Genomic DNA, 26,598 nt, shown 5'->3' with positions numbered 1-26,598 from the left:
GATAGTTTTGTTGTTAGCTAAAATTTCCTCAGCAAATTAAAAGCACATACATGTTATTGGAAGTCATTTGCATAACTTTAAGATTTATATTTTCTATAAATGCTGTGGTATGATGGCTACTAGGGTACATGATGGTGTGAATGACTGGAAGGGGTCTACATAAATGTGGGGCGCTCTCTATCTCCCCATCTCTGTCCTCCCAGTTCTGTCCCAAAGGCCTTTCCTGCTTGTGTTCGTGAAGGAAGCATTTCCCCCTCTTATACCTAGGTTCCTTTCTAATTAATTGTATAAAGAGCACTCCTTTTAACTTGTCTCCTCTTGTTTCCCCTACTAGGACAGAAATAGTGCATGTTCACTTGCCGCCAAATTCTCCAGTTTATTATTCGATACTGTTAGCGTTTATTTATTTATTCATTCAAAAACCTTTTTTTTTTTTTTTTTTTTTTTTTTTTTTTTTTTTTGAGACAGGGTTTCACTGTAGCCCCAGATGGCTCAGAATTCCCTATGTAAAACAGGCTGGCCTGACTCTCACAATCTGCCTGTGTCTGCCTCCAGAGGGCTGGGACTAAAGGTGCGCATCACCACACCCGGCCTTGGTAACCTATTTTTCTTTGCTGGGGATAGAATGCCAAACAAAATGCAGTCCCTGGCTTGGTAGGACGTGTTAAATAAAACTTGTATTCACAAGTGAAAGGTTTAAGTGAGTCCAAATGTAATCATGCAGTAATTTCTAAGAGAGTACTTGTGTGTTTGCCACCACAGAAACATGTTAGTCTGTTGTGATCGTGTATGCAAAACATTTCATTTATGACGTTCCTGCTTTTAAATTCAACTAAATCATTGTATATGAAAATTTCTGATTGGAGAACAGTTCAGCTGTACTGGATAGCACAGAAGCTTTCTCCACTTTGAAAATATGAAGCCGATTCTGATGATTTTCTTCAGCCTAGGCCTTAATGAAACGTTATTGATTAGGCCTTCTAGTGTGGGTCAGATTCTCTTTAAAGAGTTTGTGCCTTTCTGCCTTTATGTTGTTATTAAGGCAGTTTGAAGTTTGTCTTTTATGAGAGGATGCCTCTAACACTCCATAACCGTGGGATGTCAGGATTGCAGCCACGTGCCCAGAAATAATGAGGCACAAATAAAAAACAAATGTCTCATAATTGCATTATTATATGGTATTAATGGGAAATGTCTATTTACCGCTTAATACATTTAGAAATTTATAATGTTAATTCATTTAAATTTAAACATAATAAACATTAAGCCCTTTCCTATATACTTTTTACCAGACACAAAATTTGTGAGTTAAACTAATGATCTAACAAGATATTTAAAATGATTTTGCCACCTAGGCATTTTCTGTACGCATGTTTTATCATTTATGTTGTAGTTTCATATTGACCCTCAGGCCTAGCATGCGCTTTCAAAAGTCTTTCTTTAAGGCAGTTCCCACCCTTCCTTTGGGCCCAGGGTTTCCCCAGGTCCTTCATCCCCCTCAGGCTCAGTAGATAGCCCTTCTCAGCCTTCTCATACAACCTTGTGTATGTTGACTTCACTCGCCACATTTTTCCTAAATTATTTGCTTTGATGTTTGCAACTCCTAATTGAACTGTGAGCTCTTTGTTCCTTCAGGACCTTACTGTGTTCATGTTTGTAACTCTGTCCCCTAAAACAGTACCTGGTATATAGTTTGGTCTTCGTATAAGTGAATGTATGAATGAATATTAATGATTAAAATTGAATCTGAATTCTTCATGCAGAGCATAAAATGCAAGTCAGGTACAGTCCAGCAGGGAGAGCACAGTTCAAGAGTGATTCCTTCTTCAAACTGTGGTATAATTGAGTGCAGCAATATATGGAAGTTATTTGAGGAAAAATATGTTGTATGTTTCAGAGTTAACATACTCACGAATTGAGATTGTGCTTATGTGGGTTAGTTGAGATACATCCAGCAAGGTTGTAACAATGTGGATGTAATGTATATGATACGCTGGAATTTAACTGAAAGAAACTTGTCAAGAAAACGTAATGAATGGAAAATCAGACACTGAAAACTTGAGAGATTCATTTAAATGCTGTGAACTACTGATGATTATCACTGCCTATATATGTTCAAAGGAGATTTACATTGTCCATTTTTAAAATTAGATTAGGTAATTTAGATTAATACAATTCACTTACAAGCTACAGAAAGTATTCATAAATGATATTATCCCCCATGAACCCTGCTGCATGCTTTGTTTGCGTTACCTTTCCATCTTTATTTTATTTTAATTTTATATGTATGAGTGCATTACCTGCATATATGTAAGTGCACCTGTGTCATGCAGTGCCTGCAGAGGTCAGAAGAGGGTATTGGATCACCTGAAACTGGAATTATGGACAGTTGTTAGCCACAATGTAGGTGCTGGGAATCGAACCTGGGTCCTCTGCAAGTGCAGCCAGGGTTCCTAACTGCTGAGCCACCTCTCCAGCTCTACCTTTGCATTTTACTACAGTGTGACTATTCATATCATACAGATGAGGAAATGGAGAGTCAGGAAGTTCCGTCCACTTGTCTTAGCTCACACAACTTTAAAAGTCGAATTTGACATTATGTGGCTGGAGAGATGGCTCAGCGGTTAAGAGCACTGACTGCTCTTGCAGAGGACCTGGGTTCGATTCCCAGCACCTACATCGTGGCTACAAACCGTCCTTAACTCCAGTTCCAGGGGAATCCAACCCCTTCTTCTGACCTCCACGGCATTGCACCACATGGGTGCACTCACATACATGCAGGCAATACACTCATACACATAAAATAATAATAATAAGAAGAAAAAATATTTTTTAAAAACCTCTCATCTGACATTAAATCATTCCATTTGAAATAAAAGTCTGTGGTTATCCTACAGTGTGCTATGACCCAAAGTCTCTAAAATACATGTAAGTTTTCTTCATGACTTTAAAATGACTGAAATGTGTGGGAATCTAGCTTTCTTGTGTTCTCTCATTTGTTCATCAAACATTTATTGAATCTCCAGGCTCTGTGGGAGGTATTATGTATGCAACTTGCCCTTGTAGTATTTATGGTGGAAGGCACAGGTGTTAGAAATATAAATAACTGTATAACAACAATTTTGATAAGTGCTTTAAAGAAAGCTGTAGTGCCTTTTTAAAAGTAGATTAAGGAGCACAGTTCTCAGGTGCTTTGTTCCCTGTGGTTAAGTGTAATTAGATTTACAATACAGCTTACTGTAACCCAAGAGTATGCTTAAAATAGCTTTAGAGAAGTGGTTCCACTTGAGTGTAATCAAGCCCTGCAATCTGAATTCCTCAGTCTTCTAGCACCTTTTCACCACACAGAGAGAATGTCGGTGAAATTTGGCTTAAAGAAAAGCATAACGCTGTGGATCAACAAGTTTTAAAAACTGACCAACTGCCACAGCTGCCTTCCAGTTTGGGAAGGTGAATGTGGAACTATCTTAATGACCTATGTAAACTAAAAACTGCAAAAATATTGCGATGATGATTCTTATGCCGCCCTTTGGAGAGAAACACGCCTCCTGCCTCAACTCCAAATGTGGAGGAGGTTTTGGCCTAGAATATGTAGATAATACACTCATACGCATAAAATAAAAATGATAAAATTTTTATTAAAAAGTTGAATCTGACATTGAATCATTCCATTTGAATTGAAAGTTTGTGGTTATCCTGCAGTGTGTATCCATATCCATCCAATATGGATGGAATATTGGCTAGGTATGAATATTTATCTTCAGATATTGATGACATTTGGCATAAAATAAAAGACAGGAGAGTTTATTTCATTTAGGATTTAACACTGGGTGCTCAATATAAATAAATCCCAAAACAAACAAAAAGGAAAACAAAACAGCAACAAAAAAGGAAATGAAAGAAAACCAAATATGAAGTTTTGCCAGGTGTTAAGAACATCTAGGCCCTAGCTTTACTGGAGGTCAGAGGCTAAAATCTTACATTTCCGCTTCAGGAGTTACCTTAGACTTAAATTTTTGTTTTAAACCATATTTTATGTATAGCAATACAATTTAAATGTTAAAAAAACAGTACAATAGAATTATAGCACCAAGAAAACACAACTGCCAGTCAGCAAATGTGCTAATGGAATTAATAGTTCTCAAAAGAAGAAACACAAATGACTAATAACTATTTCTAAGATGTTCCAAATCCCCAGTAATTAGGAAATGTGAATTAAAAGTACTTTGAGAAACCACCTCACCTCAGTGAGAATGTCTATCAAGAAATCTGACCGCAAATGTTGGAGAGGGTGTGGGGAAAGAGGAATCCTTATTTTACTGCTGGGTGTACAATTAATACAACCATTAGTGGAAATTGCTTTGGAGGGTTCTGAAAAAATTAAAGATAGAACTATTATATGATTGAGCAGTATCACACCTGGGCATATACCCAGAGAACTCCATATCCTATCAGAGAAATATTGCACATGCATGTTTCTTTAAAAAAATATTGAGTTTTTGTACATTTCACATAAGAGCTCTTGATCAAATTTAGACCCCTTCCCCATCCATGCCCCCTGATACCTCCTACCAGGCTCATGAATTCCACCATACATGTGTAAGTCCTATCCTGTCAAGCATTTGTACCCAGATGTCCTTTGGTGCAAATTCATCCACTGGAGTCTAGTCTCCCTAATCCAGTAGCAGTCAGTCTCCAATAGTTCCCAGACTAGGGCTGACTCTCCTTTACCATTTCCCTCTCTCCACTCTGGGCCCTTCCTTGTCTGACTGAGTTGGCATGGGTCTTGTGCTCGATGCCACCACTGCCACAAGTTCACGTGTGCAAGGTTCCAGTGGCCCGAAAGCCTCTGCTTTCCTATGTTCATGAACAAGCCCTGGCTTTTACAATCTATCCACCCCTTCTTCTGCAGTGGTCTCTGAACTGTGGGTTGGTGAGGTTTAATATAGGCGTCCTATCCGGGGACACACACTTTGTAGCCTCTTATTCTTTAAAATTTGGTCAGTTGTAGCCTTCTGTGTGTATTGCACTGTTGTATAAGGAAGCTTTACGGGTGAGGGTTGAGGGATGCACTACCTTAGGGTAAAAGGATCATTAAAAAAAAAAAAAAAAAAAAAATCCAAGCAAATGGCTTTAAGACGCAAGCAGGTTTGCAGTTCTAATATCTGACAAAATACACCTCAAATTAAAACTAATCAGAAGAGATAAAGACGGTCTCTTCATTCTAATCAATTGACTAAGAAGATATTAAAATCATGAAATATATGCACCAAACTCTGGTGCACCCAATTTCATATAAAACATTACTCCAGGACTATAAAACACAGTCAGATTAACCCCAACTCAGTAATAGTAGGTGACTTAATACTCCTCTATCTTCAATAGACAGGTCAGCTGGACAGAGAATAAACAGAGAGACAGCTGAATTAAATGACATCTTACTTGAAATCTATAGAATATTCCACCCAAGCACCAAAGAACACACCTTTGACTCAGCAGCCCATGCAAGATTTTCTAAAATTGACCACATTCTGGATCACAAAACAAATCTCAACAAATACAAAACAGTGAAATAATTCCATGCATTCTATCAGACCACAGTGCAATAAAGCTTATAATCAACAACAAAAGAAGCTCTAGTAACTACACAAACTCACAGAGGTTAAACAACATGCTCCTGAATGAAGAATGAGTCAAAGTTAAGAAGTTATTCCTGGAACTAAATGAAAATGAGATCACAACACAAAAAAACCTCTGGGACACTTGAAAAACAGTCCTAAGAGGGAAGTTTATAGCTCTTAGTGCCTACATTAAAAAATCAGAAAGACCACATGTAAATGACTTAACAATACAACTCAAGACTCTGGTTAGGCAAGAACAAACCAAACCCAAACCCAGCAGAGGAGAAGAAATAACAAAAACCAGAGCAAAAATTAATGAAATAGAAACAAAGCAAACAATACAATAAAAATCAATGTATCTAAGAGCTGGTTCTTTGAAAAGTTAAACAAGATGGACAGACCCTTAACCCAGTTAACCAAAAGAAAGAAAAGAGCAAATCAAAATTAGCAAAATCAGAGGTGAAAGGGGAAATATCATGACACCAAAAAATTCAGAACATTGTAAGGGAATACTTTAAAAATATGTGCTCCAATAAATTTGAAAATCTAAAAGAAATGTATGAATTTCTAAAATCATAGATACCACCAAAGTTAAACCAAGAAGATATCAACAGCTTAAACAGACCCACAACAAATATGGAAATTGAGACAGTAATACAAAACCTCCCAAGAAAAACCCAGGCCCAGATGGATTCACAGCAGACTTCTATCAGACATTCAAAGAAGATATACAACCAATACTACTTAAATTATTCAAAAAGATAAAAACGGAATGAGAACTCCCAAATTCAATGAAGTCAGTATTACTCTGATACCAAAACCAGGTAAAGTCAAAAAAGAAAAGAAAAGAAAAGAAAACTATAGGCCCATATCTTTCCTTCTTTCTTTCTTTCTTTCTTTCTTTCTTTCTTTCTTTCTTTCTTTCTTTCTTTCTTTCTTTTTTCCTTCCTTCCTTCTTCTTTCTTTCTTTCTTTCTTTCTTTCTTTCTTTCTTTCTTTCTTTCTTTCTTTCTTTCTTTCTTGTCTTTTTGAGACAGGGTCTCCCCGTAGCACTCACTTTGTAGGCTAGGGTGGCCTCGAACTCACAGAGATCTGCCTACCTCTGCCTCCAGAGCGCTGAGATTACAGGCATGCACCACCATGCCCAGCTCTATAGGCCCATACCTTTAATGAACACAGATGCAGAGATACTCAACAAAATACATGCAAACTACATACAGGCACACATCAAGAAGATTGTCCACCATGGTCAAGTCAGCTTTATTCTAGAGAAGCAGGGATAGTTCAATATACATGTCAATAAATTTAATAAAATATAGAAATGGACTTAAAGACAAAAATCACATGGTCTTCTCAATAGGTGAAGAAAAGGCCTTTGACAAATTCCAATATATCTTTAGGTTAAAGGCATAGAAGGAATTGGTCTAGAGGGAACATACCTCAACGTAATTAAAGCTATATACAAGAAATCCATAGCCAACGTCATTCTAAATGGAGAAAAATGGGAAACATTCCCGTTAAAATCAGGAACCAGACAGGGCTGTCCACTACCTCCACTTCTTTTCAATACAGTGCTTGAAACTCTTGAAAGAGCAACAGGACAAGAGAAAGAAATTAAAGAAATACTAATTGGAAAAGAAGAGGTCAAATTATCACTTCACAAATCATATAATATTATACATAAGAGATCCCAAAGACTCCACTAGAAAAGTGTTAGAAATGATTAATACTTTTAGTAAAGTGGCAGGTTACAAAATCAAGGTACAAAAATCAGTAGCCTATCTATATATCAATAATAAGTAATCACAAAAAGCATTCAAGGAAACCCTCCCATTCTCAATAACCTCAAAAAAAAAAAATAGGATTAAATTTAACCAAAGATATTGAAGATCTCTACAATGAAAATTTTAAATCTTTAAAGAAAGAGATAGAGGAAGACGCTAGGAGATGGAAAGACCTACCCTGCTCATGGATTGGTAGAATTAACATAGTGAAAATGAACATCTTACCAAAAGCATTGTATAGATTCAATGCAATGCCAATCAAAATACCCATGATATTCTTCACAGGGCTAGAAACATCTATATTTTTTGCTGCTCTATTTGTAATAGCAAGGAGACAGAACCATTCTACATGACCAGCAACAGATAAACTGATGATGAATGTGTGATGCATACACAAAATGGACTACTATTCACCTGTAAAGAAAAACAAAATCATGAAAATTGATGAACCTGGAAAGTATAAGTGAGATCACCCAAGCTCAGAAAAGAAAATGCTCTCCCTCGTATGCAGATCCTAGACTATAATGTAAGTATACATACAGATGCACATGTGCAAGTGTGAGCAAAGCCTAAATTTTAAAAAGAGACCAAGAGAAGGCAGTATTAAGTGATCAAAGGAGCAAATTCAGGCAAAAGGACACATAAGTCATGAAAGAGGATATAAAGAGGATATGAAGCTAACTTATTTTTCTAGTTTCAACTCTGTCAAAAGTTTTCTTAGTGGTGGATATGCAAATTCAACTTTCTGTATATTCAAATAGCAAGAACCATTTTTGCACTCCAAAAGAATTGAGCATGTGTCATTCTTTGAGGCAATGATCATGAAAGTTGGGCTTTCTTCAAATTCCATTGACCATTAGTGCAATAGGATTTACACATGACTTAATACACTTGTTGAATTGACCCACTTAAAGTAAATTCAAAAATATATTTTGGAGGGAGGGATTTTTTAACCTGAATTTTCCCCTATTTTCTCCTATTTATGACTTGTTTTATAATATCACAAATAATTAGCACTTAAGGAATACATGGACACTGTAGAAATATCTGCTGTCTGTGTGATTTTTACTTTCCCCTAAACATGAAATTCTCCCCTTTCCCTTTCCTGTTTCAAAATTTTTTATAGATAGACAGAAACCTGGTAATTTTTAACAGTAGGAGATATATTTGCAGTCACTGACAAATCTCATAAACATAAGATTCTATTTCATACCTCCTAAGGAATAGTTGAAATGCTTTTTATGAGGTAAGTGCAAATGTTTGTGAAGAAATACAAAGGAAGAAATCATGCACACCCGTGTTTATTGCACCTGTGTTTATGATAGCAAAAAAGTGGAGCCAGATATATGTAAGAGAGTATAAATGTGGGGAAAGTCTAAAGGGAGATCAGGAGGAGGAAATGTTAGCTGATGAGGATGGACGGGTGTAAGCAATAGGACACAGGGGGCATGAAGGAAGTGAAGAATCTTGGGGAGGCCACAAGGGAGGACCAGAGGTATCAGGGATCAGGAGGTAGGGAAACAGAACCACAAAAGCACTCTTTGAAAATCTTAATAATGCTATCTAACACATTATATATTATTGGACACAGGTTTATTAATAATAATAAAGGCCATGAAGTTGAGAGGGACATTGGATGAGGGGCATTAAGGAGAGCTGAGAGAAGGACGTGATGGATGGATATGATCAACATAAGTTTATAAATGTGCAACATTAAAAAAATGAATAAAAATGTTGTTAAAAAAGAAATCATGTGTCCTAATTGAAACTCATTGTCACCTGTGCAGTCTATCAGGCATGCCTGACCTTTTGACATTGTGAAACACTATCATCTATGTTCTCACGTGAGAATTTGGCAATTGATTATTTAAAAAAAAATCACAAAAAAAATCTCAGAATGTTTTAAGTCACTTTACAATTTTGTGTTGGGTCACACTCATGGGCCCCTGGGTATGTGCTGCATGTGCTATACTCAGTGTAAGGTAAGGCTTCCTTAGTATCACGGTCCCTGGAAGTTTCCAATACTTCTTAATACTCACCTTTCTTAAGCCTCTCATAGCGGAGGAACGCGTATGGTGGGTTTTGAGGAGTAACATCTATGTATTAAGGGAAAAAAGACATAAAGATGGTATGAAATAACATGGAAAGAGCTGGAAAATGAAACTATTTAAGTGTTTTTGGAATATTTGATGCAAGCAAAGATGTGTGGTCTCGGGTGGTCCTTTCTTACCTGTTTTTGTTTTCCATCATTAGTAGAGTGAAATGAGACTTTGGTAACAAAGTCAAAATGTTGAAAATAGTTTCAGGAAGTGGCTCTGGTTATGGGAGTAGTTGCAGAAAACTGTCCCAACTTTGACACCCTAGGCCCTAGAACTCTAACAATGGAAGTATTTGGAGTGGCCATGAGGCTCACACTGGAGGTGGGTTACTAAATTAAGAGTAGAGTGAAGGTCATAAATTTTTGATGAGGTTATTGATTACAATGCATGGATATTGGTTCCCAGCATTAATTATGCTGGCAATTGGGATGAAGAAAAATGAATTTTGAAGGAATCATCTAAACACAGATAACATTTAATGTGATTTGGCTTTGTGAAATAAGCCTCAATGGAGATGGATTTTTTTTTTTTTGCATGAAGTTGAAAAGACAAAAGACACAGAAGCTGCAGAGCTGAAGGGCTCCACATGGCCTCCATACACGTCACACCGGACCTACATGCTGAGAGAAGAAAAACCCTGTCCATCAGAAAGTTGAAATTTTCTTAAAACTAAATTTCTTGTTGAGCTCAATTTTTAATACTTTTACAGCAACCTTGGCTTTGAAACTCACTCATGACATTTTTCCAAAAAAAACCCAAAATCTTTTCTTAATTCAGCATAAGCCATCTAAAAATTCCCCTGCCAAAATCAGTGATCAGACAAGTTTTGTGTACCCAGTAACAGGCTTACTTTATCATAGTTCCAAGGCTCAGGTGTGGGCTGGGAAACTGCCCATGGTGATTGTGCACTTCAAGTGACTCAGCAGGGGATTTCAGAATGTGACAGCTTTGGTTTAGGCTCAGTTCCGCTTCCTCTGGAAGCAATTTTTCAAGGTCTGTTTTTAAGAGAATGGCATTCCATTTGTCCCATCTTGATCATGTGTTAAAATGATACCACCGAAGGTCCTGGGATGCATGTACGTCAGAGAATGAAAGGGGGTTATAAATTACGCTCCTGCCTTTGTTGCTGTCTTACTTTCCTCCTGTAGTTGACCCCCTCCCCCAACAGGTCCCTGCACCACCAGTATAGTAATCCGGTAAACTGCGAGGTGACATTTCAACCAGGCAATGTATTTTCGCTCCGTGTCTCTCTTGTACAACAGCAAACAAATCCTATTTGTTTTTATTGCCTGTGGAATTTCTTTTATCTTTGACCTGAATTAGAAGAGAGGTAGGCCACATCCATCCCTCTTTCAAAGAGATGTGAATAAGATGAACTCAATAGTTTTGCTAAAGTTCTGAGATGAAAATATTTCAGACTGATGCTTTCTCTCTTCATTGTCATTCTAAGGTGCTGGGTGTCATTCCCTTACCTTCCTGGTGGATGATTGTATTATAGTTACTTTATACTTGTGCAGAGTTTTAGGTTATAATACTGAGGGGTACAGAAGAATTTCTTGAAGTTGACCGTGAATCTGGCTGTACATTGTAGCAGCAAAAGTAGTTCTATAGTTGTATGTATGAAGGCTTTTAGAATCAACCTCCTGACTTTCAAAGATTGCCTATTCTTTGGCCTTGAATTATACCCTTGCATTCTTGCAGCTCCGGTCAGCCACTCCTCAGCTGGTGTGACTGTGTTTTTGCTTGTGTCAATAATCACTCACTTTAAATTCTCCTTTTGTACTGTTCACCAGCTGTTTCCAAAACAAACATGTTTTCTGGGCTTGTGTAGAAAGAGATTTAAAAGGTGGTGATAGCTGTCTTTGCAGTTATTTTATCTTTATTTTTAATGCTAACTACTATAATGTATGGAATTATGATCCAGATATTAATCAATATTTCATCCAAGGAATCTTTTGCTAAGCTCTCATGACCACTGAAAATTCACAAACATGGATATGATTGGAAGATGCTGCTAAATTAAAAGGAGAAACTCTCACGTAAATAGATTTTTTTTTACTTCTAAAAATTTAAATGTGAATATAAATAGTATTAAATATTCCTACCACATTCTAGTTTCTGAACTCATCCTTTATTTTGAGAGGATTTTGACTTTGTTAAATACATCAAGGAAGTTACCTTTAATAACTAACCATTTTAAAATCACTTTGCAGATAAAAATAAGACCTGTGTAAATAGGAATATGATGCTTACATAATTGCATCATACATTACTAGTCCCTCTAATAATCACCTTTATCAAATATATTTTACTTACATCTTCATCAAAGTTTCTTTTGTTCATTTCTTAGAATAGACTTTGTGTCCTAGTGAATGCAGTTTGATTGTAATGGAATTATTATTATTGAAATCAATTCATTATAAGTTAGTCTTGATACAGAATTTTGTGTCACCAAAGTATATTAAAATAGCAATGTAGAAACAGCTAATCTCCTCAAAGTTTTGTCATTTGAACCACCTAGTCACGGTCTCTGCAAAATTTTAGAATGAAAATAATTGCTGGGAGGGGCATAGTAAGTGCCTGGAATCCCCAGAACTCCAGAGGCTGAGGCCCGAGGATTTCTACTACTAGGAAACCAGCTTAGGTTACATAGTTAGTGCCAGGCCTATCATGACTACAAGGTTAGACTGTCTCAAATTTAAAAAAAAGAAAGAAAGAAAAAGAAAAAGTATATTCTTTCTGCTGAGAAGAGTTAATTTGGCCTGTCCGTCACCTAAAAATTCATGCTTGAATTTTTTTCTCTGAAAGTTTTTCTTTCCCTTCTTATTTGTGGTGAATTTTCAGTACTGATGTGCAAGGAATTTCTCTTTGCTTTGGGTTCTAGTTTTAGCATAGCCTATGCTTTAATTATGGTCTTTACACTAGTGGAATTATAAAACACATGGTTTTTAAGCACATACAAATATTGCTAAATGAGTCTGTGTTTTAGACTTGAGAGTTTCAGAAGACTAGCTATGCTAAGTATACATTTGCCTCTGGTAAAAATGACTTTTAAAGTCAGGCCAAAGTAAGTGGAGAGCATTTTTAACAACCTCTTAAAAAATATTTGTTAGACAGACATAATCCAATGTCAAATTACTCTTAATTTTATGATATATCAGCTCAGAAACATCTATTTCATACTTTTTTCTTTTAAAAAAATTAAAATTAAGGATACACACTAATGCAAATGGAAAACATTCTATCGATCTACTTTTATATGACAAAATGTAAATTAAAATTAACTGAGATTCTAAAATTATAAATGAAAATCATGAAATTTCTAAACTTCCATTTTAAGAATAAGTTTATAGTTGAGGAAAAAGGAAAATTATTATTATATCAATATTTAGTTTCCATAAATATTAGTAATATTTTATCTCACATGAGAATCAAAATAAAGGACACTGCTTTTAAGACATAGATTAAGAAAAATAAATATGGACACAAAAGTTAATTTTAACAGGTACCAGTATACCATCACATCTATGAATGAGGTAAATTCAAAATTTCATGTTTTAATAGCAGTTACTGAAATCAGAAAATTCATTACAGTAAGATGTTCTGGCTTTAAACATGTTTTGGTTACTATGTACATTTACTTATTGTAGCATAGGAATACCAGTAATCTGCTGAACTATATTTTAATATTGATTTTAAATTCAAATGAATTATTGCTACAAGGAGGGTTTTGCATATAGAACTGTTATATTTTTGTGTGATGCTCTTTTACTAAATTTAGGCACAGTAAACAGATTGCCCATCTGAAATTCCTTCCATGTTAACCTACAAGGTCAGCTTGGGTGTTTTGGTCAGATCAGAGGAACTTAGGAGCACTGATTGGAGCAGCTGATGTCACCATCTTCTCTCTGTGTCCTTGCTCACAGAAAACAATCTTTCATTGCCCTGTGCTGCGATAGAGGAGATTTTTCTCAATCAAGGCTGAAAATTGATTGTTTGCTTAGTAATCAGGAAAATATCAAGGTTTATATGTAAATCTTCTTTTTCAAATAAAGACTCAATACCCATTCCCTTATATTAGCTAGTCTTTTTGCTGTCTGAGTAGCAGCTATTCACAGTAACAACTATTATTACTTCATTGCTAAATACTACTGTACTAGATATTTTTTAAATGGTAACTTGCTTAATTAGTAGTCACAGTTTTGGGTTAGGTATTCTTTTTTTGTTAGGTCCATAGAACCAAAAAATACAGAAAGAAGACCAGATTTTAATTACAGTTTTTATTGTGTTTTGGAATATTATTCTATTTTTGATGTCTTACTGAGATGCTGTATTAGCTTTTCAATTAATATAGTAGATTTTTAATGTATTTTTATAAAAGCTTTAGATTCACACATAGAATTCTTCTATGCATTATCCTACCAAAAGGAAATGCTACTCTGAAGGTAAAAGCAAATTATTGTTTTAGAACTTCAGGGATGCTAGACTGAAAATAATCTCTAATAATTTCTTCTTTTTTTATAACTTTTATTTTGTAAGGAAGCTGTAAGTACAGACTCTACAGTTAGAACACAGGGTCGCTACTGATGGTGCAAGCTAATTAAATGATCTATCCATGTCTAAAGAGCCTTTGAGTTTTAGAGAAAGCCAATAATAATTTCCATCAGCGCAATAGAAATCTACTTGGTAGAACCCTTTTAGATGTAGAATTAGATGATTTTTAACTCTCATGCACTGTAACATTTAAGTGGTTACTCTGTTTTTTATTCTTCTAGGAGTCAGAGCATGGGTTGTGACTGTGAAGTCTTTGACAAGAGACCTGGGAACTGAAGGACTCTGGCTAGCCTGTGTGCTAGTAGAGCTATCTTGTGAGTACCCTCAGCATGCAGTGGGGTATTCTGCAGTCTAGTTCTTGAAGTCATGCATTCGCTGAACTGAGAGATACTGATGTAAATGAATCTTTCCTTTTGTCTTCACTTTTGTCCCATAAGCAGAGTAAGACTGTTGAATTTGTAATGTTGCATGTCTTCTAATGGTCATTTTCCCTGGCTTGTTCCTGCCTCTTCCTTGTTAAGAGCACAGATTGGTTTCAGATCTTGACTCTGAGGCTTACTGATTAGAATCTTTTCAAACACCAATATTTTCATCTGTAAAATGAGGATAGTACAAGGTATTTTTGTTTATGGCTGTTATGAAAACCATATTGATTTATGTGAAGCACTTAGAACAGAATTTGACATATCTTCAAAGCCAAGTAAACTTAGCTATTCCTATTTTTATTCTAATTAGTCCTTAACTACTATATTCTATGAATTCATTCCCTCTTTTTTTTTGAAGATATAGACAGAATATTGTCCAAAAGTTAGGAGTCAGTGCCTTTGAGGTAGACGTTTTAATACAATTAATCTTGTCACTATATTGTTATCATGTTACATCTCCTAATTATTTAATGCCATGCTTTGAAATCATTCTATTTCTTATTTGCATTGTTACAAATATGTAGATAAAGCACAATTCTCAGATTCTGTAATGATTCATTTCATGAAATTCACTTACCTTTCTACCTTAGCAGACTTCTACTGAGAATCTTTAGTCTTTGTTTTGATGTCATTGTTTAAGCATGCAAATATCTTGGCACCAGAAAATTATGTGGCTCCTTACTAGAGGCCTGGATAAGAAATGATTTGAAAGTTAGGTAAACAGTATGAATGTTGTTTTCCAAAATGCTCTGTAGGGTCTGAGTCTGTTAGTTGACTAGGTTCATATATTCCCTCTGTATCAGGCAATGGTGATAGGTCTTCTTTAAGCCTTGCAGATGGATATGTATGATTAACCTTCTTAGTTACATGCTCTGTGTTCTAAGACATGTATATTAATTTACTTGGCCAAATATATTGTGTAACCCCTAATATCCATAGAGAAATGATATGTTTTCAAGCCTTCCCCTGTACATCGAAGAAAAACCAATTATCCCTGAAGTGGCATAGATGGGTATCCTTCTAGATACCCACACACAGGCCAGTAGCAGTATGCTGTCACTCTAGAGTTTAACAGTGCATTCCTTTTACAGAACAGCCTGTCTGTGCCTGTCTTTGAAGTCCCCAGGCTTTCTGTAAAGGGAAAACAAACAAATCAAAGCAAAACACATTCTTCACACAGACATCTGAAATACGAGGGGTACCACCTCTTTCAATTGGATACTTAAACATTATACCCACAGGCCTGTTGGATATGTGATTAGAAACAGACAATGAAACTGTGCTTCTAGTTAAATGAGATTTCTCTTTCTTTCTCAAATAGATCTGGTGTTTCTGTGGGATACATCAGCCAAGTCTGTCTGCTTCTGTTTTATAACTCCATATTTTCCCACATTTCACTGATTGGAATCTCATTTACCTAGATATTGGGCAGAGTCATGAAAAGTTTCAAGGGGCGTTTACCAAGGCACTGGCTGATAAGGGAATGTAGGGCTCTTTGGGTGGCCTTAGAGAACTTTTGTGCACTCAACCTACCCCTGCTTTAGCTTGAATCCATGAGTTAACAGAAAGATTGGACGGGGCGGGGGTGGGGGCGGGTAACAACACACAGGGGGAAGAGGAACTTATTTTAAAAGCCTTCTGTTGAGTTAGCAAAGAGTCAGACACATTCTGCTCCTAGCTGTGTTTTCTTCCATAGTCTCTGCCTCTCCCTTGAAATCCTTTCAGGAAGTGAATACAGAAATTCCACTCCCCACTCACTGTGTCTTCATTCCTTAAAGGTACAATGTGGATCTTGTGGGTAGATACATGTACTAATGGCAAAATGAAGCCTTTATTTTCAGACCGAATTAGCCAGTTTTATGTTTTGGGCAATATCTGAAACCTAGGAAAGAATTTTAAACTCAGGTTTTTTGTTTTTCTTTCCTGTTTCATAAGGTGATCCAGAAATAAAGCACTAAGAGTTCCTGTCATGGCTAGGTCAGCCACATTTGCTGACATGTCCCTGGAAACTGTTCACCGAGGATGATGTTTTCAGATATAAGGAAACATTTCTTTGGTATAGTCATGAGAATCAAACGGTAGTATCATGTAAGAGCTTTGTGATGTTAGAGTAGACATCTGGAGTATGTGTTTCTATGAATTTTGTCTCTTACCTATAGTCTGTGTGAATGTGTCTGGTGCCAAGTTAAATCCAACAATACTGTATAGGCTATTGAAAACTCTAATGTGACTTTGTGTCTCTATTTTAGCTTTAATAATGTTGGCTGGGTAGCTGCACATGCATCTGTCTTCCACTATGGGGGAGTGAGAAAGAGCACCTGCCTTACTGATCCCAACACCTCTACTGTTCATACCATAACAGCTTTTGTGTGCTAGCCACCCACTAAATGTTGATTAATTAATTAAAGGGAAGAGGAAGATTCAGCTATCCTCCTTAACTCATCTATTCAACTCTTAAAGTTGATGTTGGGCTGGAGAGCATAGCTTGAATATCTAATCAAGTCGGGATTCTAACTTGAATTTGTCTCCAAGCTCAGCTTTCCTTTGCATGGGCTGAATCTCCCCCAGGAAAAGCATTATAGAATGTTCACGGATACAAAATGCATCTCCTCTGTAGCGAGACAGCTGAGAACCAGAAAGCACAGGTACCAACTCACCTGCCTTGCTTAAGTTTGTCTTTTTCTTGTAAATTCATCAACTAGATGTGCAGTTGACTGAAGAGTTATTTTAGTAGATACGGATGCATAAAGATGTGAGTCTGTGGCAGTGGAGTCTACGGAGTCTGTGGCAGTGGAGTCTATGGTGGTTGACAAGGTTGATTTTATAGAGGACAGAAAGAGACATTCTTGTTGATGTGGACCTCGTACTGCATCACTGGTAGAACACTGGTACATATGAAGTCTGTGAGGCTGAAGGTGATGGCAGGGACCTGGTGAAATCAAAGTTTTGATACTGTAAATGGGCTGTCCTTGAACAGCCATTAACTGAAAATAGTTCGTCCATTAACTGAAAATAGTATAGTGTTTTACTGACTGGACAATAGCCAAGGAAGGAAAGGCCTTAAATGTCCCATGATCTCAAATCACCCTTTCCATGACTCTGTTCTATTAGTGAGCCACTGTTATGGACATGAAGAAGGAATCTTTTGAGGTGGCTGAATGCTTATTTATTTTGTGTTTAACCTTTCCTCAAACCCCATTGTATTTTTTTATGATGTGTTGAAACCGTGAAGGAATTATTTCATGGTGCAAATTTGGTTGATGGCTTTCTTCTGGTCCTTATCAAGATGAGAAACAAGGTCCCTTTTACATTATGACTTGGAGGAATAATTACTTAGGAAATGGACTAGGATTGTTGTTCTGCTGCTGCTAGTTTTTAAATTCTGTTGTGTTCTAGAATTCAGAAAATAAAACTACAATCAATTCTGCTCAATAATATTAAGACTATATTACTCTTTCCAGGAAAAAAAATTGCCGATGAGAAAACAAAAATATATCATCATATTTGGGAGGCATTTGGGGTTTGTTTACTTGTCTTTCATGTATTTTCCTGCTGTTTCCCTGCTAAAATCTATACCTGGACCTTCTGTTCTTTGAGAGTTCTTAGGTACTTTTTTCAGGGGAAAAGCAAAAGTTTTACACATTAATCCACATTTAAACTCTTAGTCATCCTGTGAACAATCCCAAAATCTCTCAAGGAAAATGTGCAAATTCTGCTTGAAATGTGGGAATAATATCATAAGCAAACTAATGCCCAGAATCTATTGGTGTATTTCAAGCACAGAATGAATAACACGTTCCTAGCCATGCTGCTCACCAAAGTTTTGCCTAAAACTGTCTGAATTCCCTCCTGCTGTCCCCAAATTATTGGAGACTATTAGAAACCTTGGAGGAAAACAGCAAACTTTTCATGATCATCTTTCTGGAATTACTCTTGAGAACAAATAACTTTGGCAAGGTTATCACCCTCTGCCATGCTCTCCCCAGGGTGCAGCAGGTAGAGGCAGGTCTCCTTTGCATTTGGCTTTTCTGTTCTCAGAGGTAGGTAGAGCTGACAAAGCTGTGTTTATTTCATACCCTGCAGAACTGTTTGCTTAACTACAATGTGAATTCTCTATACTTTAAGTGTTCTACATATCTTATTAAAAAAAGAAAAAGAAAAGAAAAGAAGGAGAGGGCTTGGGAGCAGCTCAGTGGTACAACATTAGCTTGCGTGTTCAGCATGTCTGGTGCATCCTGAGTCAAGCTAGCTAGATTTGCTATTCTTTCAACTATAGCAAACATTAACTCATAATTTGTTTTCTAGACAGATTGTTTTTAGCATATTTGCTAAAAGTGCATGTTTAAAATATTGAAACAATTTAGTAAGAATAACTTTTATGAAGAAAAATAAATTCTACATTCAAAAAGCGAATTTGTGATCTATAACTTGAGCTCTTCACACTTTCCTAACATGCTCTAGAAACCTGAAAGACCATGATTCCAATCGGTATTTTTAAGACTTAATAATGTAATTACAATAACCATAATAACAGTTCCATAGTGCACAATATGTTATCCATACTCTTGACAATCATTATAGATTTTATGAAGTTACTTAATGATTACAGAATTTTTATGTCAAACATAGGTATATTTTTATTTCTTTTATGTAACTTTAGAATATATTTTAATACTAAACAAAATATTAATTATGTATATAGAGGCTTAATATATTTAACATGCATGGTATAATCTATAGTGTTTGTTAACTAATGATAATGCTTTTCTGTGCATAAAATTGAGTCTTTTGTCATCTTTTCATTACATGAAAGTAAATAACTTCAATACATTTATTATATTACCTTCTTATTTTTAAAAGAAACCCAGGTCTTCTGTAGATTGTGAAGTTATTTTTAATTGCTTAATCATTTTTATTGCATCAGTAATTCTATCCCAAATACATGTGCTGAACAAAGAATAGTGTTAAAAGTTGCCAAGAATATTTCGTTTTGGTCTGAGCATTTGCCTTGGTCCCCACCAGAACAGGCTAAAAATCAAAATGGAGTCACTGGAGTACTGAGAAGTGTGGATGGGCCTCCATGGGAATCTACTAGTTCCTGGAATCCAAGTGTAAAAGTAAGCTACTTATCTGCTGTGAGAAATCAAGATTACAGAGATAAGCAGTCACATTTCCCAAGCAGGCCGGTTTCCACTGGCTCGATGACATTCCCTCTAACCTTAATCCTCACACAAAAGAAGATAAAGTAGCCAGATGTGAAACAATCAGTTATTTTCAATCCTGCGGCCTCTAAATCTCCACTTTACAAGGAAAGTAACTTTGAAAAGACCAATCAATTTTTTTTCTGGTTTTGGGTGTTGGTGGGGGTTGTTTCTGCTTTTTCTGCCTTTCTTTGTGTGTCAAATCAACACTAGCTGGTACAACAGAACACTTACTCTGTTTGTTGGAAGGAAGTGTTGTCTGACTCTAGAATAACGCAATTAAGCTCATTAAGTTAAATTGCTGTAATCTGTCCTTTGACACTGGCTGCTAAGCAATGGGCTTTGTTGAGACAAAGATGCATTTGAAGTGTTCTCTGTGAAGATGGCATCTCTTGTTGTTACCAGACATTTACTATGAAGTTATAAAATCTGTATTATAACTTTTCACTGTATTAAAACTTTCCATGTATGTCTATTTTTATAGAAGGTAAGAATTTCCTTCTGTTTCTATTTCATTTTAGTTTGTAACATAAGATTTTAATAGGCAAAACAGAAATGTGTCATGTATTTTGTAAAACTAATTGCCTCATTTGGTCAAGTAAATGAGAGGTAACTTCTGGAAGATGGTTATGTTTTTACCTGGCTCTTGTCATTATTGTATATATTTAGAAATACAGACTCTTAACACCTTAAAGAAGCATATTTTACAACTAGCTGGCATCTGATGCTCAGTTCTAAATAATTTCGTCTTTCCCATTAGAAATCATATGCCCTGTCTTTTCCTGTTGCTGTGATGAAATATTTTAACAGAAGCAACTTAAAAGATAAAGGGTTTATTCTGGCTCGCAGTTAAAGTTATGGTCCCTCATAGCGGGGAAATCACAGAGATAGGAACCCAAGGGAGCTGGTCACATCCATCCACCCCTAGTGGTAACGGAGAGCAATGAATGCTTGCATGCTCCTGCTCAGCTCCATTTCTCCACTTCATACAACACAGAATCAGAATCCTGTCCTGGGGAATGGCCCCTTACCACAATTTTGACGGGTTTTCCAACATCAGTTAATTAATCAAGACAGTCCCCACAGGCATGCCCAAAGGCCCATCTGCTTCGAGGTTATGTCAAGTTGTCAATTAACACTAACCCTCATATGCCCCTTACTCAGTGATTGTGAACACATTAGTCTGCTAGTTAATAGAGAGAAATATGAACCTTAGATCCTTATAAACTAGAGTTGGAATCCAAAACACAACATTTCCCAGTTGTGTGACATTATCATAAGCAACTGAAACTTGGAGCCTCAGATAGTACTATATTTAGAATATTGACCACAGTGCCTATCTTACACCGTTTAGAGAATGAGGTATTGGATGGAAATTGTTTGACAAAATGCCTACCTAGAACTGGGGAAATGATTTCTTTAGTCAGTAAAGGGCCTGTTGCGTGTAACCCCAGGACCTGTATAAAAGGTGAGGGGTGGAAGTATGCTCCTCTCGCCCCTGTCCATCCGGAGAGGTGGACACAGGTGGAATCCTGAGACCCATTTATTCTCCCCAGCCTAGCTGAAGAGATGGTCTTTGGGTTCACTGAGAGACCTTGTCTCAAAATAAAAATAATAATCAAATTAATAAATGTGGAGAGCAATTCAGGAAAAATGCCCAGTGTCAACCCTAAGCCCCCACAACAAGTGTACCAACAAACATGAACACCCACCCATGATACAGATATATATCACACCACACCCCCCCCCACACACACACACTACACCAAACAAAAACTGCCTACCTAGAACATTGAAAGTACCCAGTAAACCATAACTCTTCACTACTCAGAGGTTGTTGGAGTTTGCTTAGATACAAAGGTGGCACAGCCAAGCCACCACCCCATTCGCTCTAGGTTAAGGACCCTTTGAGATAGAGGGCACAAACATTGACAGAATGGCGTATGTGATGGGACAACAAAGTAAAGCTCACTGGTCCTCAAGGGACTCAATATGTGACCTTGGCTTCTCCATTATTGTTAATAACTCTGACTTCCCCAGTCTCCTAATCTGTTAAAAGTCACATGACAGAAAATACCCATGAAAATATGTGTACATCACCAGCAGAGAAAGCAAATCAGGATTACATAGAGCCATTCAAAATGCCAGACTTGCCTTCTTTGACCCAGGATATGATTTAAGCCTGGTTTACATTACAGTGGGAGAAGAACTAATTAATGTGCATGTTAAAGCAAGTTCTTCAAGAAGAGAGAGGGAACCACCTTTCCCCTGTTTGAGAGAAGAGAGAAGGAAGGGCACAGCAGAGTTTCAGTCTCTGGAGATGTGGGTGCAGGTTTTTGCTTCTGGCTAAAAGTTAATGATCAATTGCTTCTGTTCTCAGCCCAGTCCTGAGCAAGGAACGGATGCCGGTTCTCTCTCTCTATTCAGGTAACTTTAAATTTATACAAACTGTACTTATGTTGCTGATACTAGATTATAGACATGAGACTTCTTTCATTCTTTTTATCTCATTTCATCTTCTAAGTTTACCGAAAGAAAAATGAAAACATAAAAGTTGACACATGGATAAAGATTTCACTTCTGAAATGGATCATTTGAAGGCTAATAGGAGGTTCAGTGCTTGTACTAGGGAGAGCGTTTTTAGTTTATATAAAACTTACTAACATTGTTCTTAGTCTCACTGGCTGAAAGATGTATCACCATAATTATTTAAAAGAATACTTCATATTATGTAGCCTGCAACCTTTTTGTAAGGGAGGAAAGATGTTAAATATTTAGCACTGAAATTTTGAAAATAATAGTGGCTCTTTAGTCGCTAAAATTTTATTTGTACATTACGTAAAAATAAAGTAACCTCATTTTTCCTATATAGTTACAACTTATAAATATCTAGGCCAAAACAATTGTAAAATAAACTGTATTCTTTTTATTATAGAACTTATATAATTTAATCCAAAAACATTTGATAAAGTAGTGTGGCAAGACATAACATTATTCTATAGTTATATCTCATAGGGTGCTACCATACAATGTTGGTATAATTAAAATTTTGTTCATTAGATGTTCATGTTCAAAGTTCTAGAGATGAAAGTATCTATTCTATTTGTTTTCAGAGTACTTGTGTTTTGCATTGCATTCAGTATTAAGGGTATATTGCTGAAATCACTTGAGCACAAATTAGATGAATTTTTAGAGTTTTGGTTCTTTCTAAAGTGTCTGCGACTGATATCTGTATTCATAAGATATTCAAGGCCAAGTAAACTTGTCCTGGGTAGGTTTAGGCTCAAGCCTTAAAGTTTCTTAAGTACCATCAACAGCTTGATATCTCTGTGGTAATACATATGTAGTTTTCCATTGATATTTTTCCTCAACTGAAATTAAATGTCAGACAATGATTGATGGTTTTACATTTGAAGTTGTAGAGTGCCAGAAGAACATGCACTTTGTATATGTGGAACAGGGTCTGGGGAGGGGACTTACAGCATTGTGTTGGAATGCTGGGACTGGAACCACTGTCTCTATTTGTGGGGTGACAAATGCGGTTAACGATGTACTACAGTGTTCGTTCTGGCTTTGAAAGGGAAATCACATTTTATTCCCTAACAAATTTTCATTTCAGAGCACAGCTGGACAAGCCCTGGCAGTTAAGGTGAAGGGGCTCAGCAGTATTTTTGGTTCCCCCTTGGCATTACAAATTTGTTTTTCAGTTTGACTTGTAAAATTCCATCCTCTTGTGTGCATGTTGATTTGCCTAGGTATATATAAGTTCTCCTTAGAAAAAATTTCCAAAGCTAAAGACAAAATATTACCATTTATTTTGATGCACATACAAACAATGTTCAGAAATCATATTTTGTAAGCTAAATATTCAGGTGGCTAAAGTTGTATTAATTAAGGAAATTTAAAATCAGATTAAAATTTAAATACATGGCTGATACAAACCATCCTTAATTCCAGTTCCAGGGGAATACGAAGCCCTCTTCTGACCTCTGTGGTATTGCATGACATAGGTGCCCTCACATACATACAGGCAACACACTCATACACATAAAATAAAAATAATAAAATATTTTTTAAAATAAAAAATAAATATAAAAGACCTGAAAAAATTCTTCATTTAAAATTTAAAGCAATCCAACAGGGTGTCAGGGCACACACTTTTAATCCCAGCACTGGAGGAGGCAGAGGGAGGCAGAATCAGGTAAATCTTTATGAGATCAAGGCCAGTCTGGTCTACATAGCAAGTTCTAGGCAAGCTGGGCTACATAGAGACCTTGTCTCAAGAAAACAGAAACAATAACAAAAGATTTTTAAAAGTTCATACGCAATCTAAAGATACAATTTTTTTTTTTACAAGGAGATTGAAAAATATTTTAGATTCTAAGAAATAAGACTGTGTTTATGTGTGTGTGTATAAGCCAGAGCAGAACTTCAAGGTGTTTTCCTCTATTGCTGTCCACAGCTATATTACACAGTCCTGCTGACCTAGAAGCTCACCATTTTGGTAAGGCTAGCTGGCCAGCAACCTCCTGGGATCCTCCTTGTGTATCCCCTAACATTGGGATTATAGACACATTCAGCCTGGCTGACTTTATGTGTAGGTGCTGGAGCTTGAACTCAAGTCTGCGTATTTGCAGATCAAGCACTCTTACACACTGAGCCATTGCCTCAGCCTTGAGACTATGCTTTTTGAAATTGTATATGTGCAGATTTCTTATTATAGTTTTAGTATACTCTTCAGTTTGCCTTTTAGGATTAGATATTCACGTTCAGAGCCTGGTTTACAGATATTGATAACTATTTTCTATTCTAATTCACTGGGCTTTTTGTGCTCAGTTTCCCATTAAGACTATACAAATTAAGTTATTAACAATAACTTCGTCTGGTTTTATTGAGCCCATTATTAAACCTAAATACACTGAATTTATGAACAGGTGAAAAGTTTGCCAGGACTGTGGCAGTTTCCAGTGGACATTAATAGACACAGACACAAAATTTAAGATTCTCTAAGGGGGAAGAAGCAGAAAGTGCCAGTGCTGTGAAAAAACAGGAGTCTTCGTAAGTCTTCAGATGTCTCAGGACTTTGTTACCTTTCATTTCCAATCATGGGTAAATCAAAGTGTGGCGTGAGTGTTGAATGGGGTCCATGACAGTCTTTGTTTCTCCCTTGTGTAGAGTGACAAGCATGCCTGTTCACAGAGTCTTGGACCTGGTAGGTGATCCATCCTTACAAACATTCCTAGGGCTGTTGTAACAAAGTTCTACAAGGTGGGTGGCTTCAAACAGCAGAAAATTATTCTCATTCCGTTGTGGAGTATTGAGTGTGAAATATGGCGTCAGTGGGGCTGTGGTTTCTTTTCTCTTCCAGTTCTTCACAGAAGCAGACTTTGCTTGGCTTGTGGCAGTGTCATTCCAGCCTTCACGTGACATTCTTCTCATGTTCCATGTCTTTATGTGGCCTTCTTACAAGGACACTGTTCATGCTGGCTTGAGGCTCCCCAACTGCAGTATGTTTCAGTCTTAAGCAGGTGCATTGACCTTTTACCCAAATTTGCTATTAGACTCTTCCCTCAGAGGCCCATGTGCTAGAAGCTTGTCTCTTTGGGGAGGTGGTGGAAACTTCAGGAGGAGTGAAATTGTGGGAGCACTTTGGATTAGGGTAAACATACCCTGAAGCAGATAGAGAAGCCCCAGCCCCTTCTTCTTCCTGTCTTTACCTTCCCAGCCACCAGGTGAGTGACTGCTGTGCCACACATCCCACCATGAAGTGTTACCACAGGCCCAAAGCATCAGACCAGCCATCTGATCATGGACTAAGACCTCTTTTTTTCTTTGTTACTTGATTATCCAATCATTTGTTATTCTAACTGATAGCTGACAACATGCCCTATTGGGGTGGTTTGAATGAGAAACATCCCCCATAGGCTCATGTATTTAAACATTTGGTGATTTTCTTTTTGTCAGTTATGGAACTTTTAGGACATGGAACCTTTAGGTGGGGTTTGAAAGTTTATAGCCTTGCCCCAATTCCAGTTTGCTCTGTCTGCTCTCTGCATGTGGTTGGAAATGTGTCCTCTCAGCTTCCTGCTCCAGCCACCTGCTGCCCTTCCTCCCCGGCTATTATGGACTCTCTTTCAGGAAATGTAAGCCCAAATAAGTTTTCCTCCTTAAGTTGCTTTTGGTCACGTTATTTTACTGCAGCAACAAAAAGTGGCTAAAACATCTTGTTTCCAAATAATGTCATAATATAAGGTAGTAAGACTTCAACATATCTTTTTTTCAGGAACTCAATTCAGTACATAGTAGTCTGGCTCTAATCCCACCTACCCTTAGGTGCATTAATACCTGATCCCAACATCTCCAAATATTTTGGTGATTTCAGCATCGACTCTACATCCACATTTTTTCTAATCCAATGGAGCAATATGAAATATGGTCCAAGTTCAATGGCAAAATTATTCTCCCCCTGTGAATCTATGGAGCCTTAGAAATAGCTCCTTACTTCCAAGATACCCTGGGGAGACATAGAAAAATGTGACATTTCATTCCAAAAAGAGACAAAACTGTTTCACTGGTATTAAGTGGGTTCACAGCCTAGTAGGGCAAATTCCAATGGGTTATGTACAAGCTTGACAGTGTTCTGGACCTATTATACTGGACCTGGATTCATCTCTGCCCCCTCAGCCCTGGACCTCAGTTTTGTATTGCTCAGCCCCAGGCTTCAGCTTTGCCCCCACACCCTGGGGGTAGGTAGCTCTTCACTGGCCAAATAAGAAGGTAGCCCTGTCCTCTGGAAGTATAGCCACAGTTATAGCCTCAAAGTTGTTCTTTTATTTATTTATTTATTTATTTATTTATTTATATATTTTTTGTCTTTTTGAGACAGGGTCTCCCTGTAGCCCCAGCTGTCCTGGA

The 26,598-nt window shown here is 36.9% G+C and overlaps 1 protein-coding gene across 8 annotated transcripts in view; it reads left to right on the top strand.

Annotated features, from left to right (window-relative positions):
- The window catches only part of Slc16a7 (solute carrier family 16 member 7), a 170,965-nt gene that overhangs the window by 40,726 nt on the left and 103,641 nt on the right, over positions 1 to 26,598 (top strand). For 3 of the 8 annotated variants that reach the window (XM_008846152.3, XM_029569889.1, XM_029569888.1), the window contains exons 2-4: positions 14,279 to 14,371; positions 19,505 to 19,599; positions 22,064 to 22,110. The exons of 1 other annotated variant lie outside the window; for it this stretch is intronic. The gene's annotated coding sequence lies outside the window, so the exon portion shown is untranslated. The remainder of the gene's footprint in view (positions 1 to 14,278; positions 14,372 to 19,504; positions 19,600 to 22,063; positions 22,111 to 26,598) is intronic. 4 more of the 8 variants (XM_008846151.3, XM_029569892.1, XM_029569890.1 and 1 more) reach the window with 3 other exon arrangements.

This window comes from Nannospalax galili, unplaced genomic scaffold (assembly GCF_000622305.1).
Source record: "Nannospalax galili isolate Female #2095 unplaced genomic scaffold, S.galili_v1.0 scaffold202, whole genome shotgun sequence".
NCBI lineage: Eukaryota > Metazoa > Chordata > Mammalia > Rodentia > Spalacidae > Nannospalax > Nannospalax galili.
This window is presented reverse-complemented; position numbering and strand designations above follow the sequence as displayed.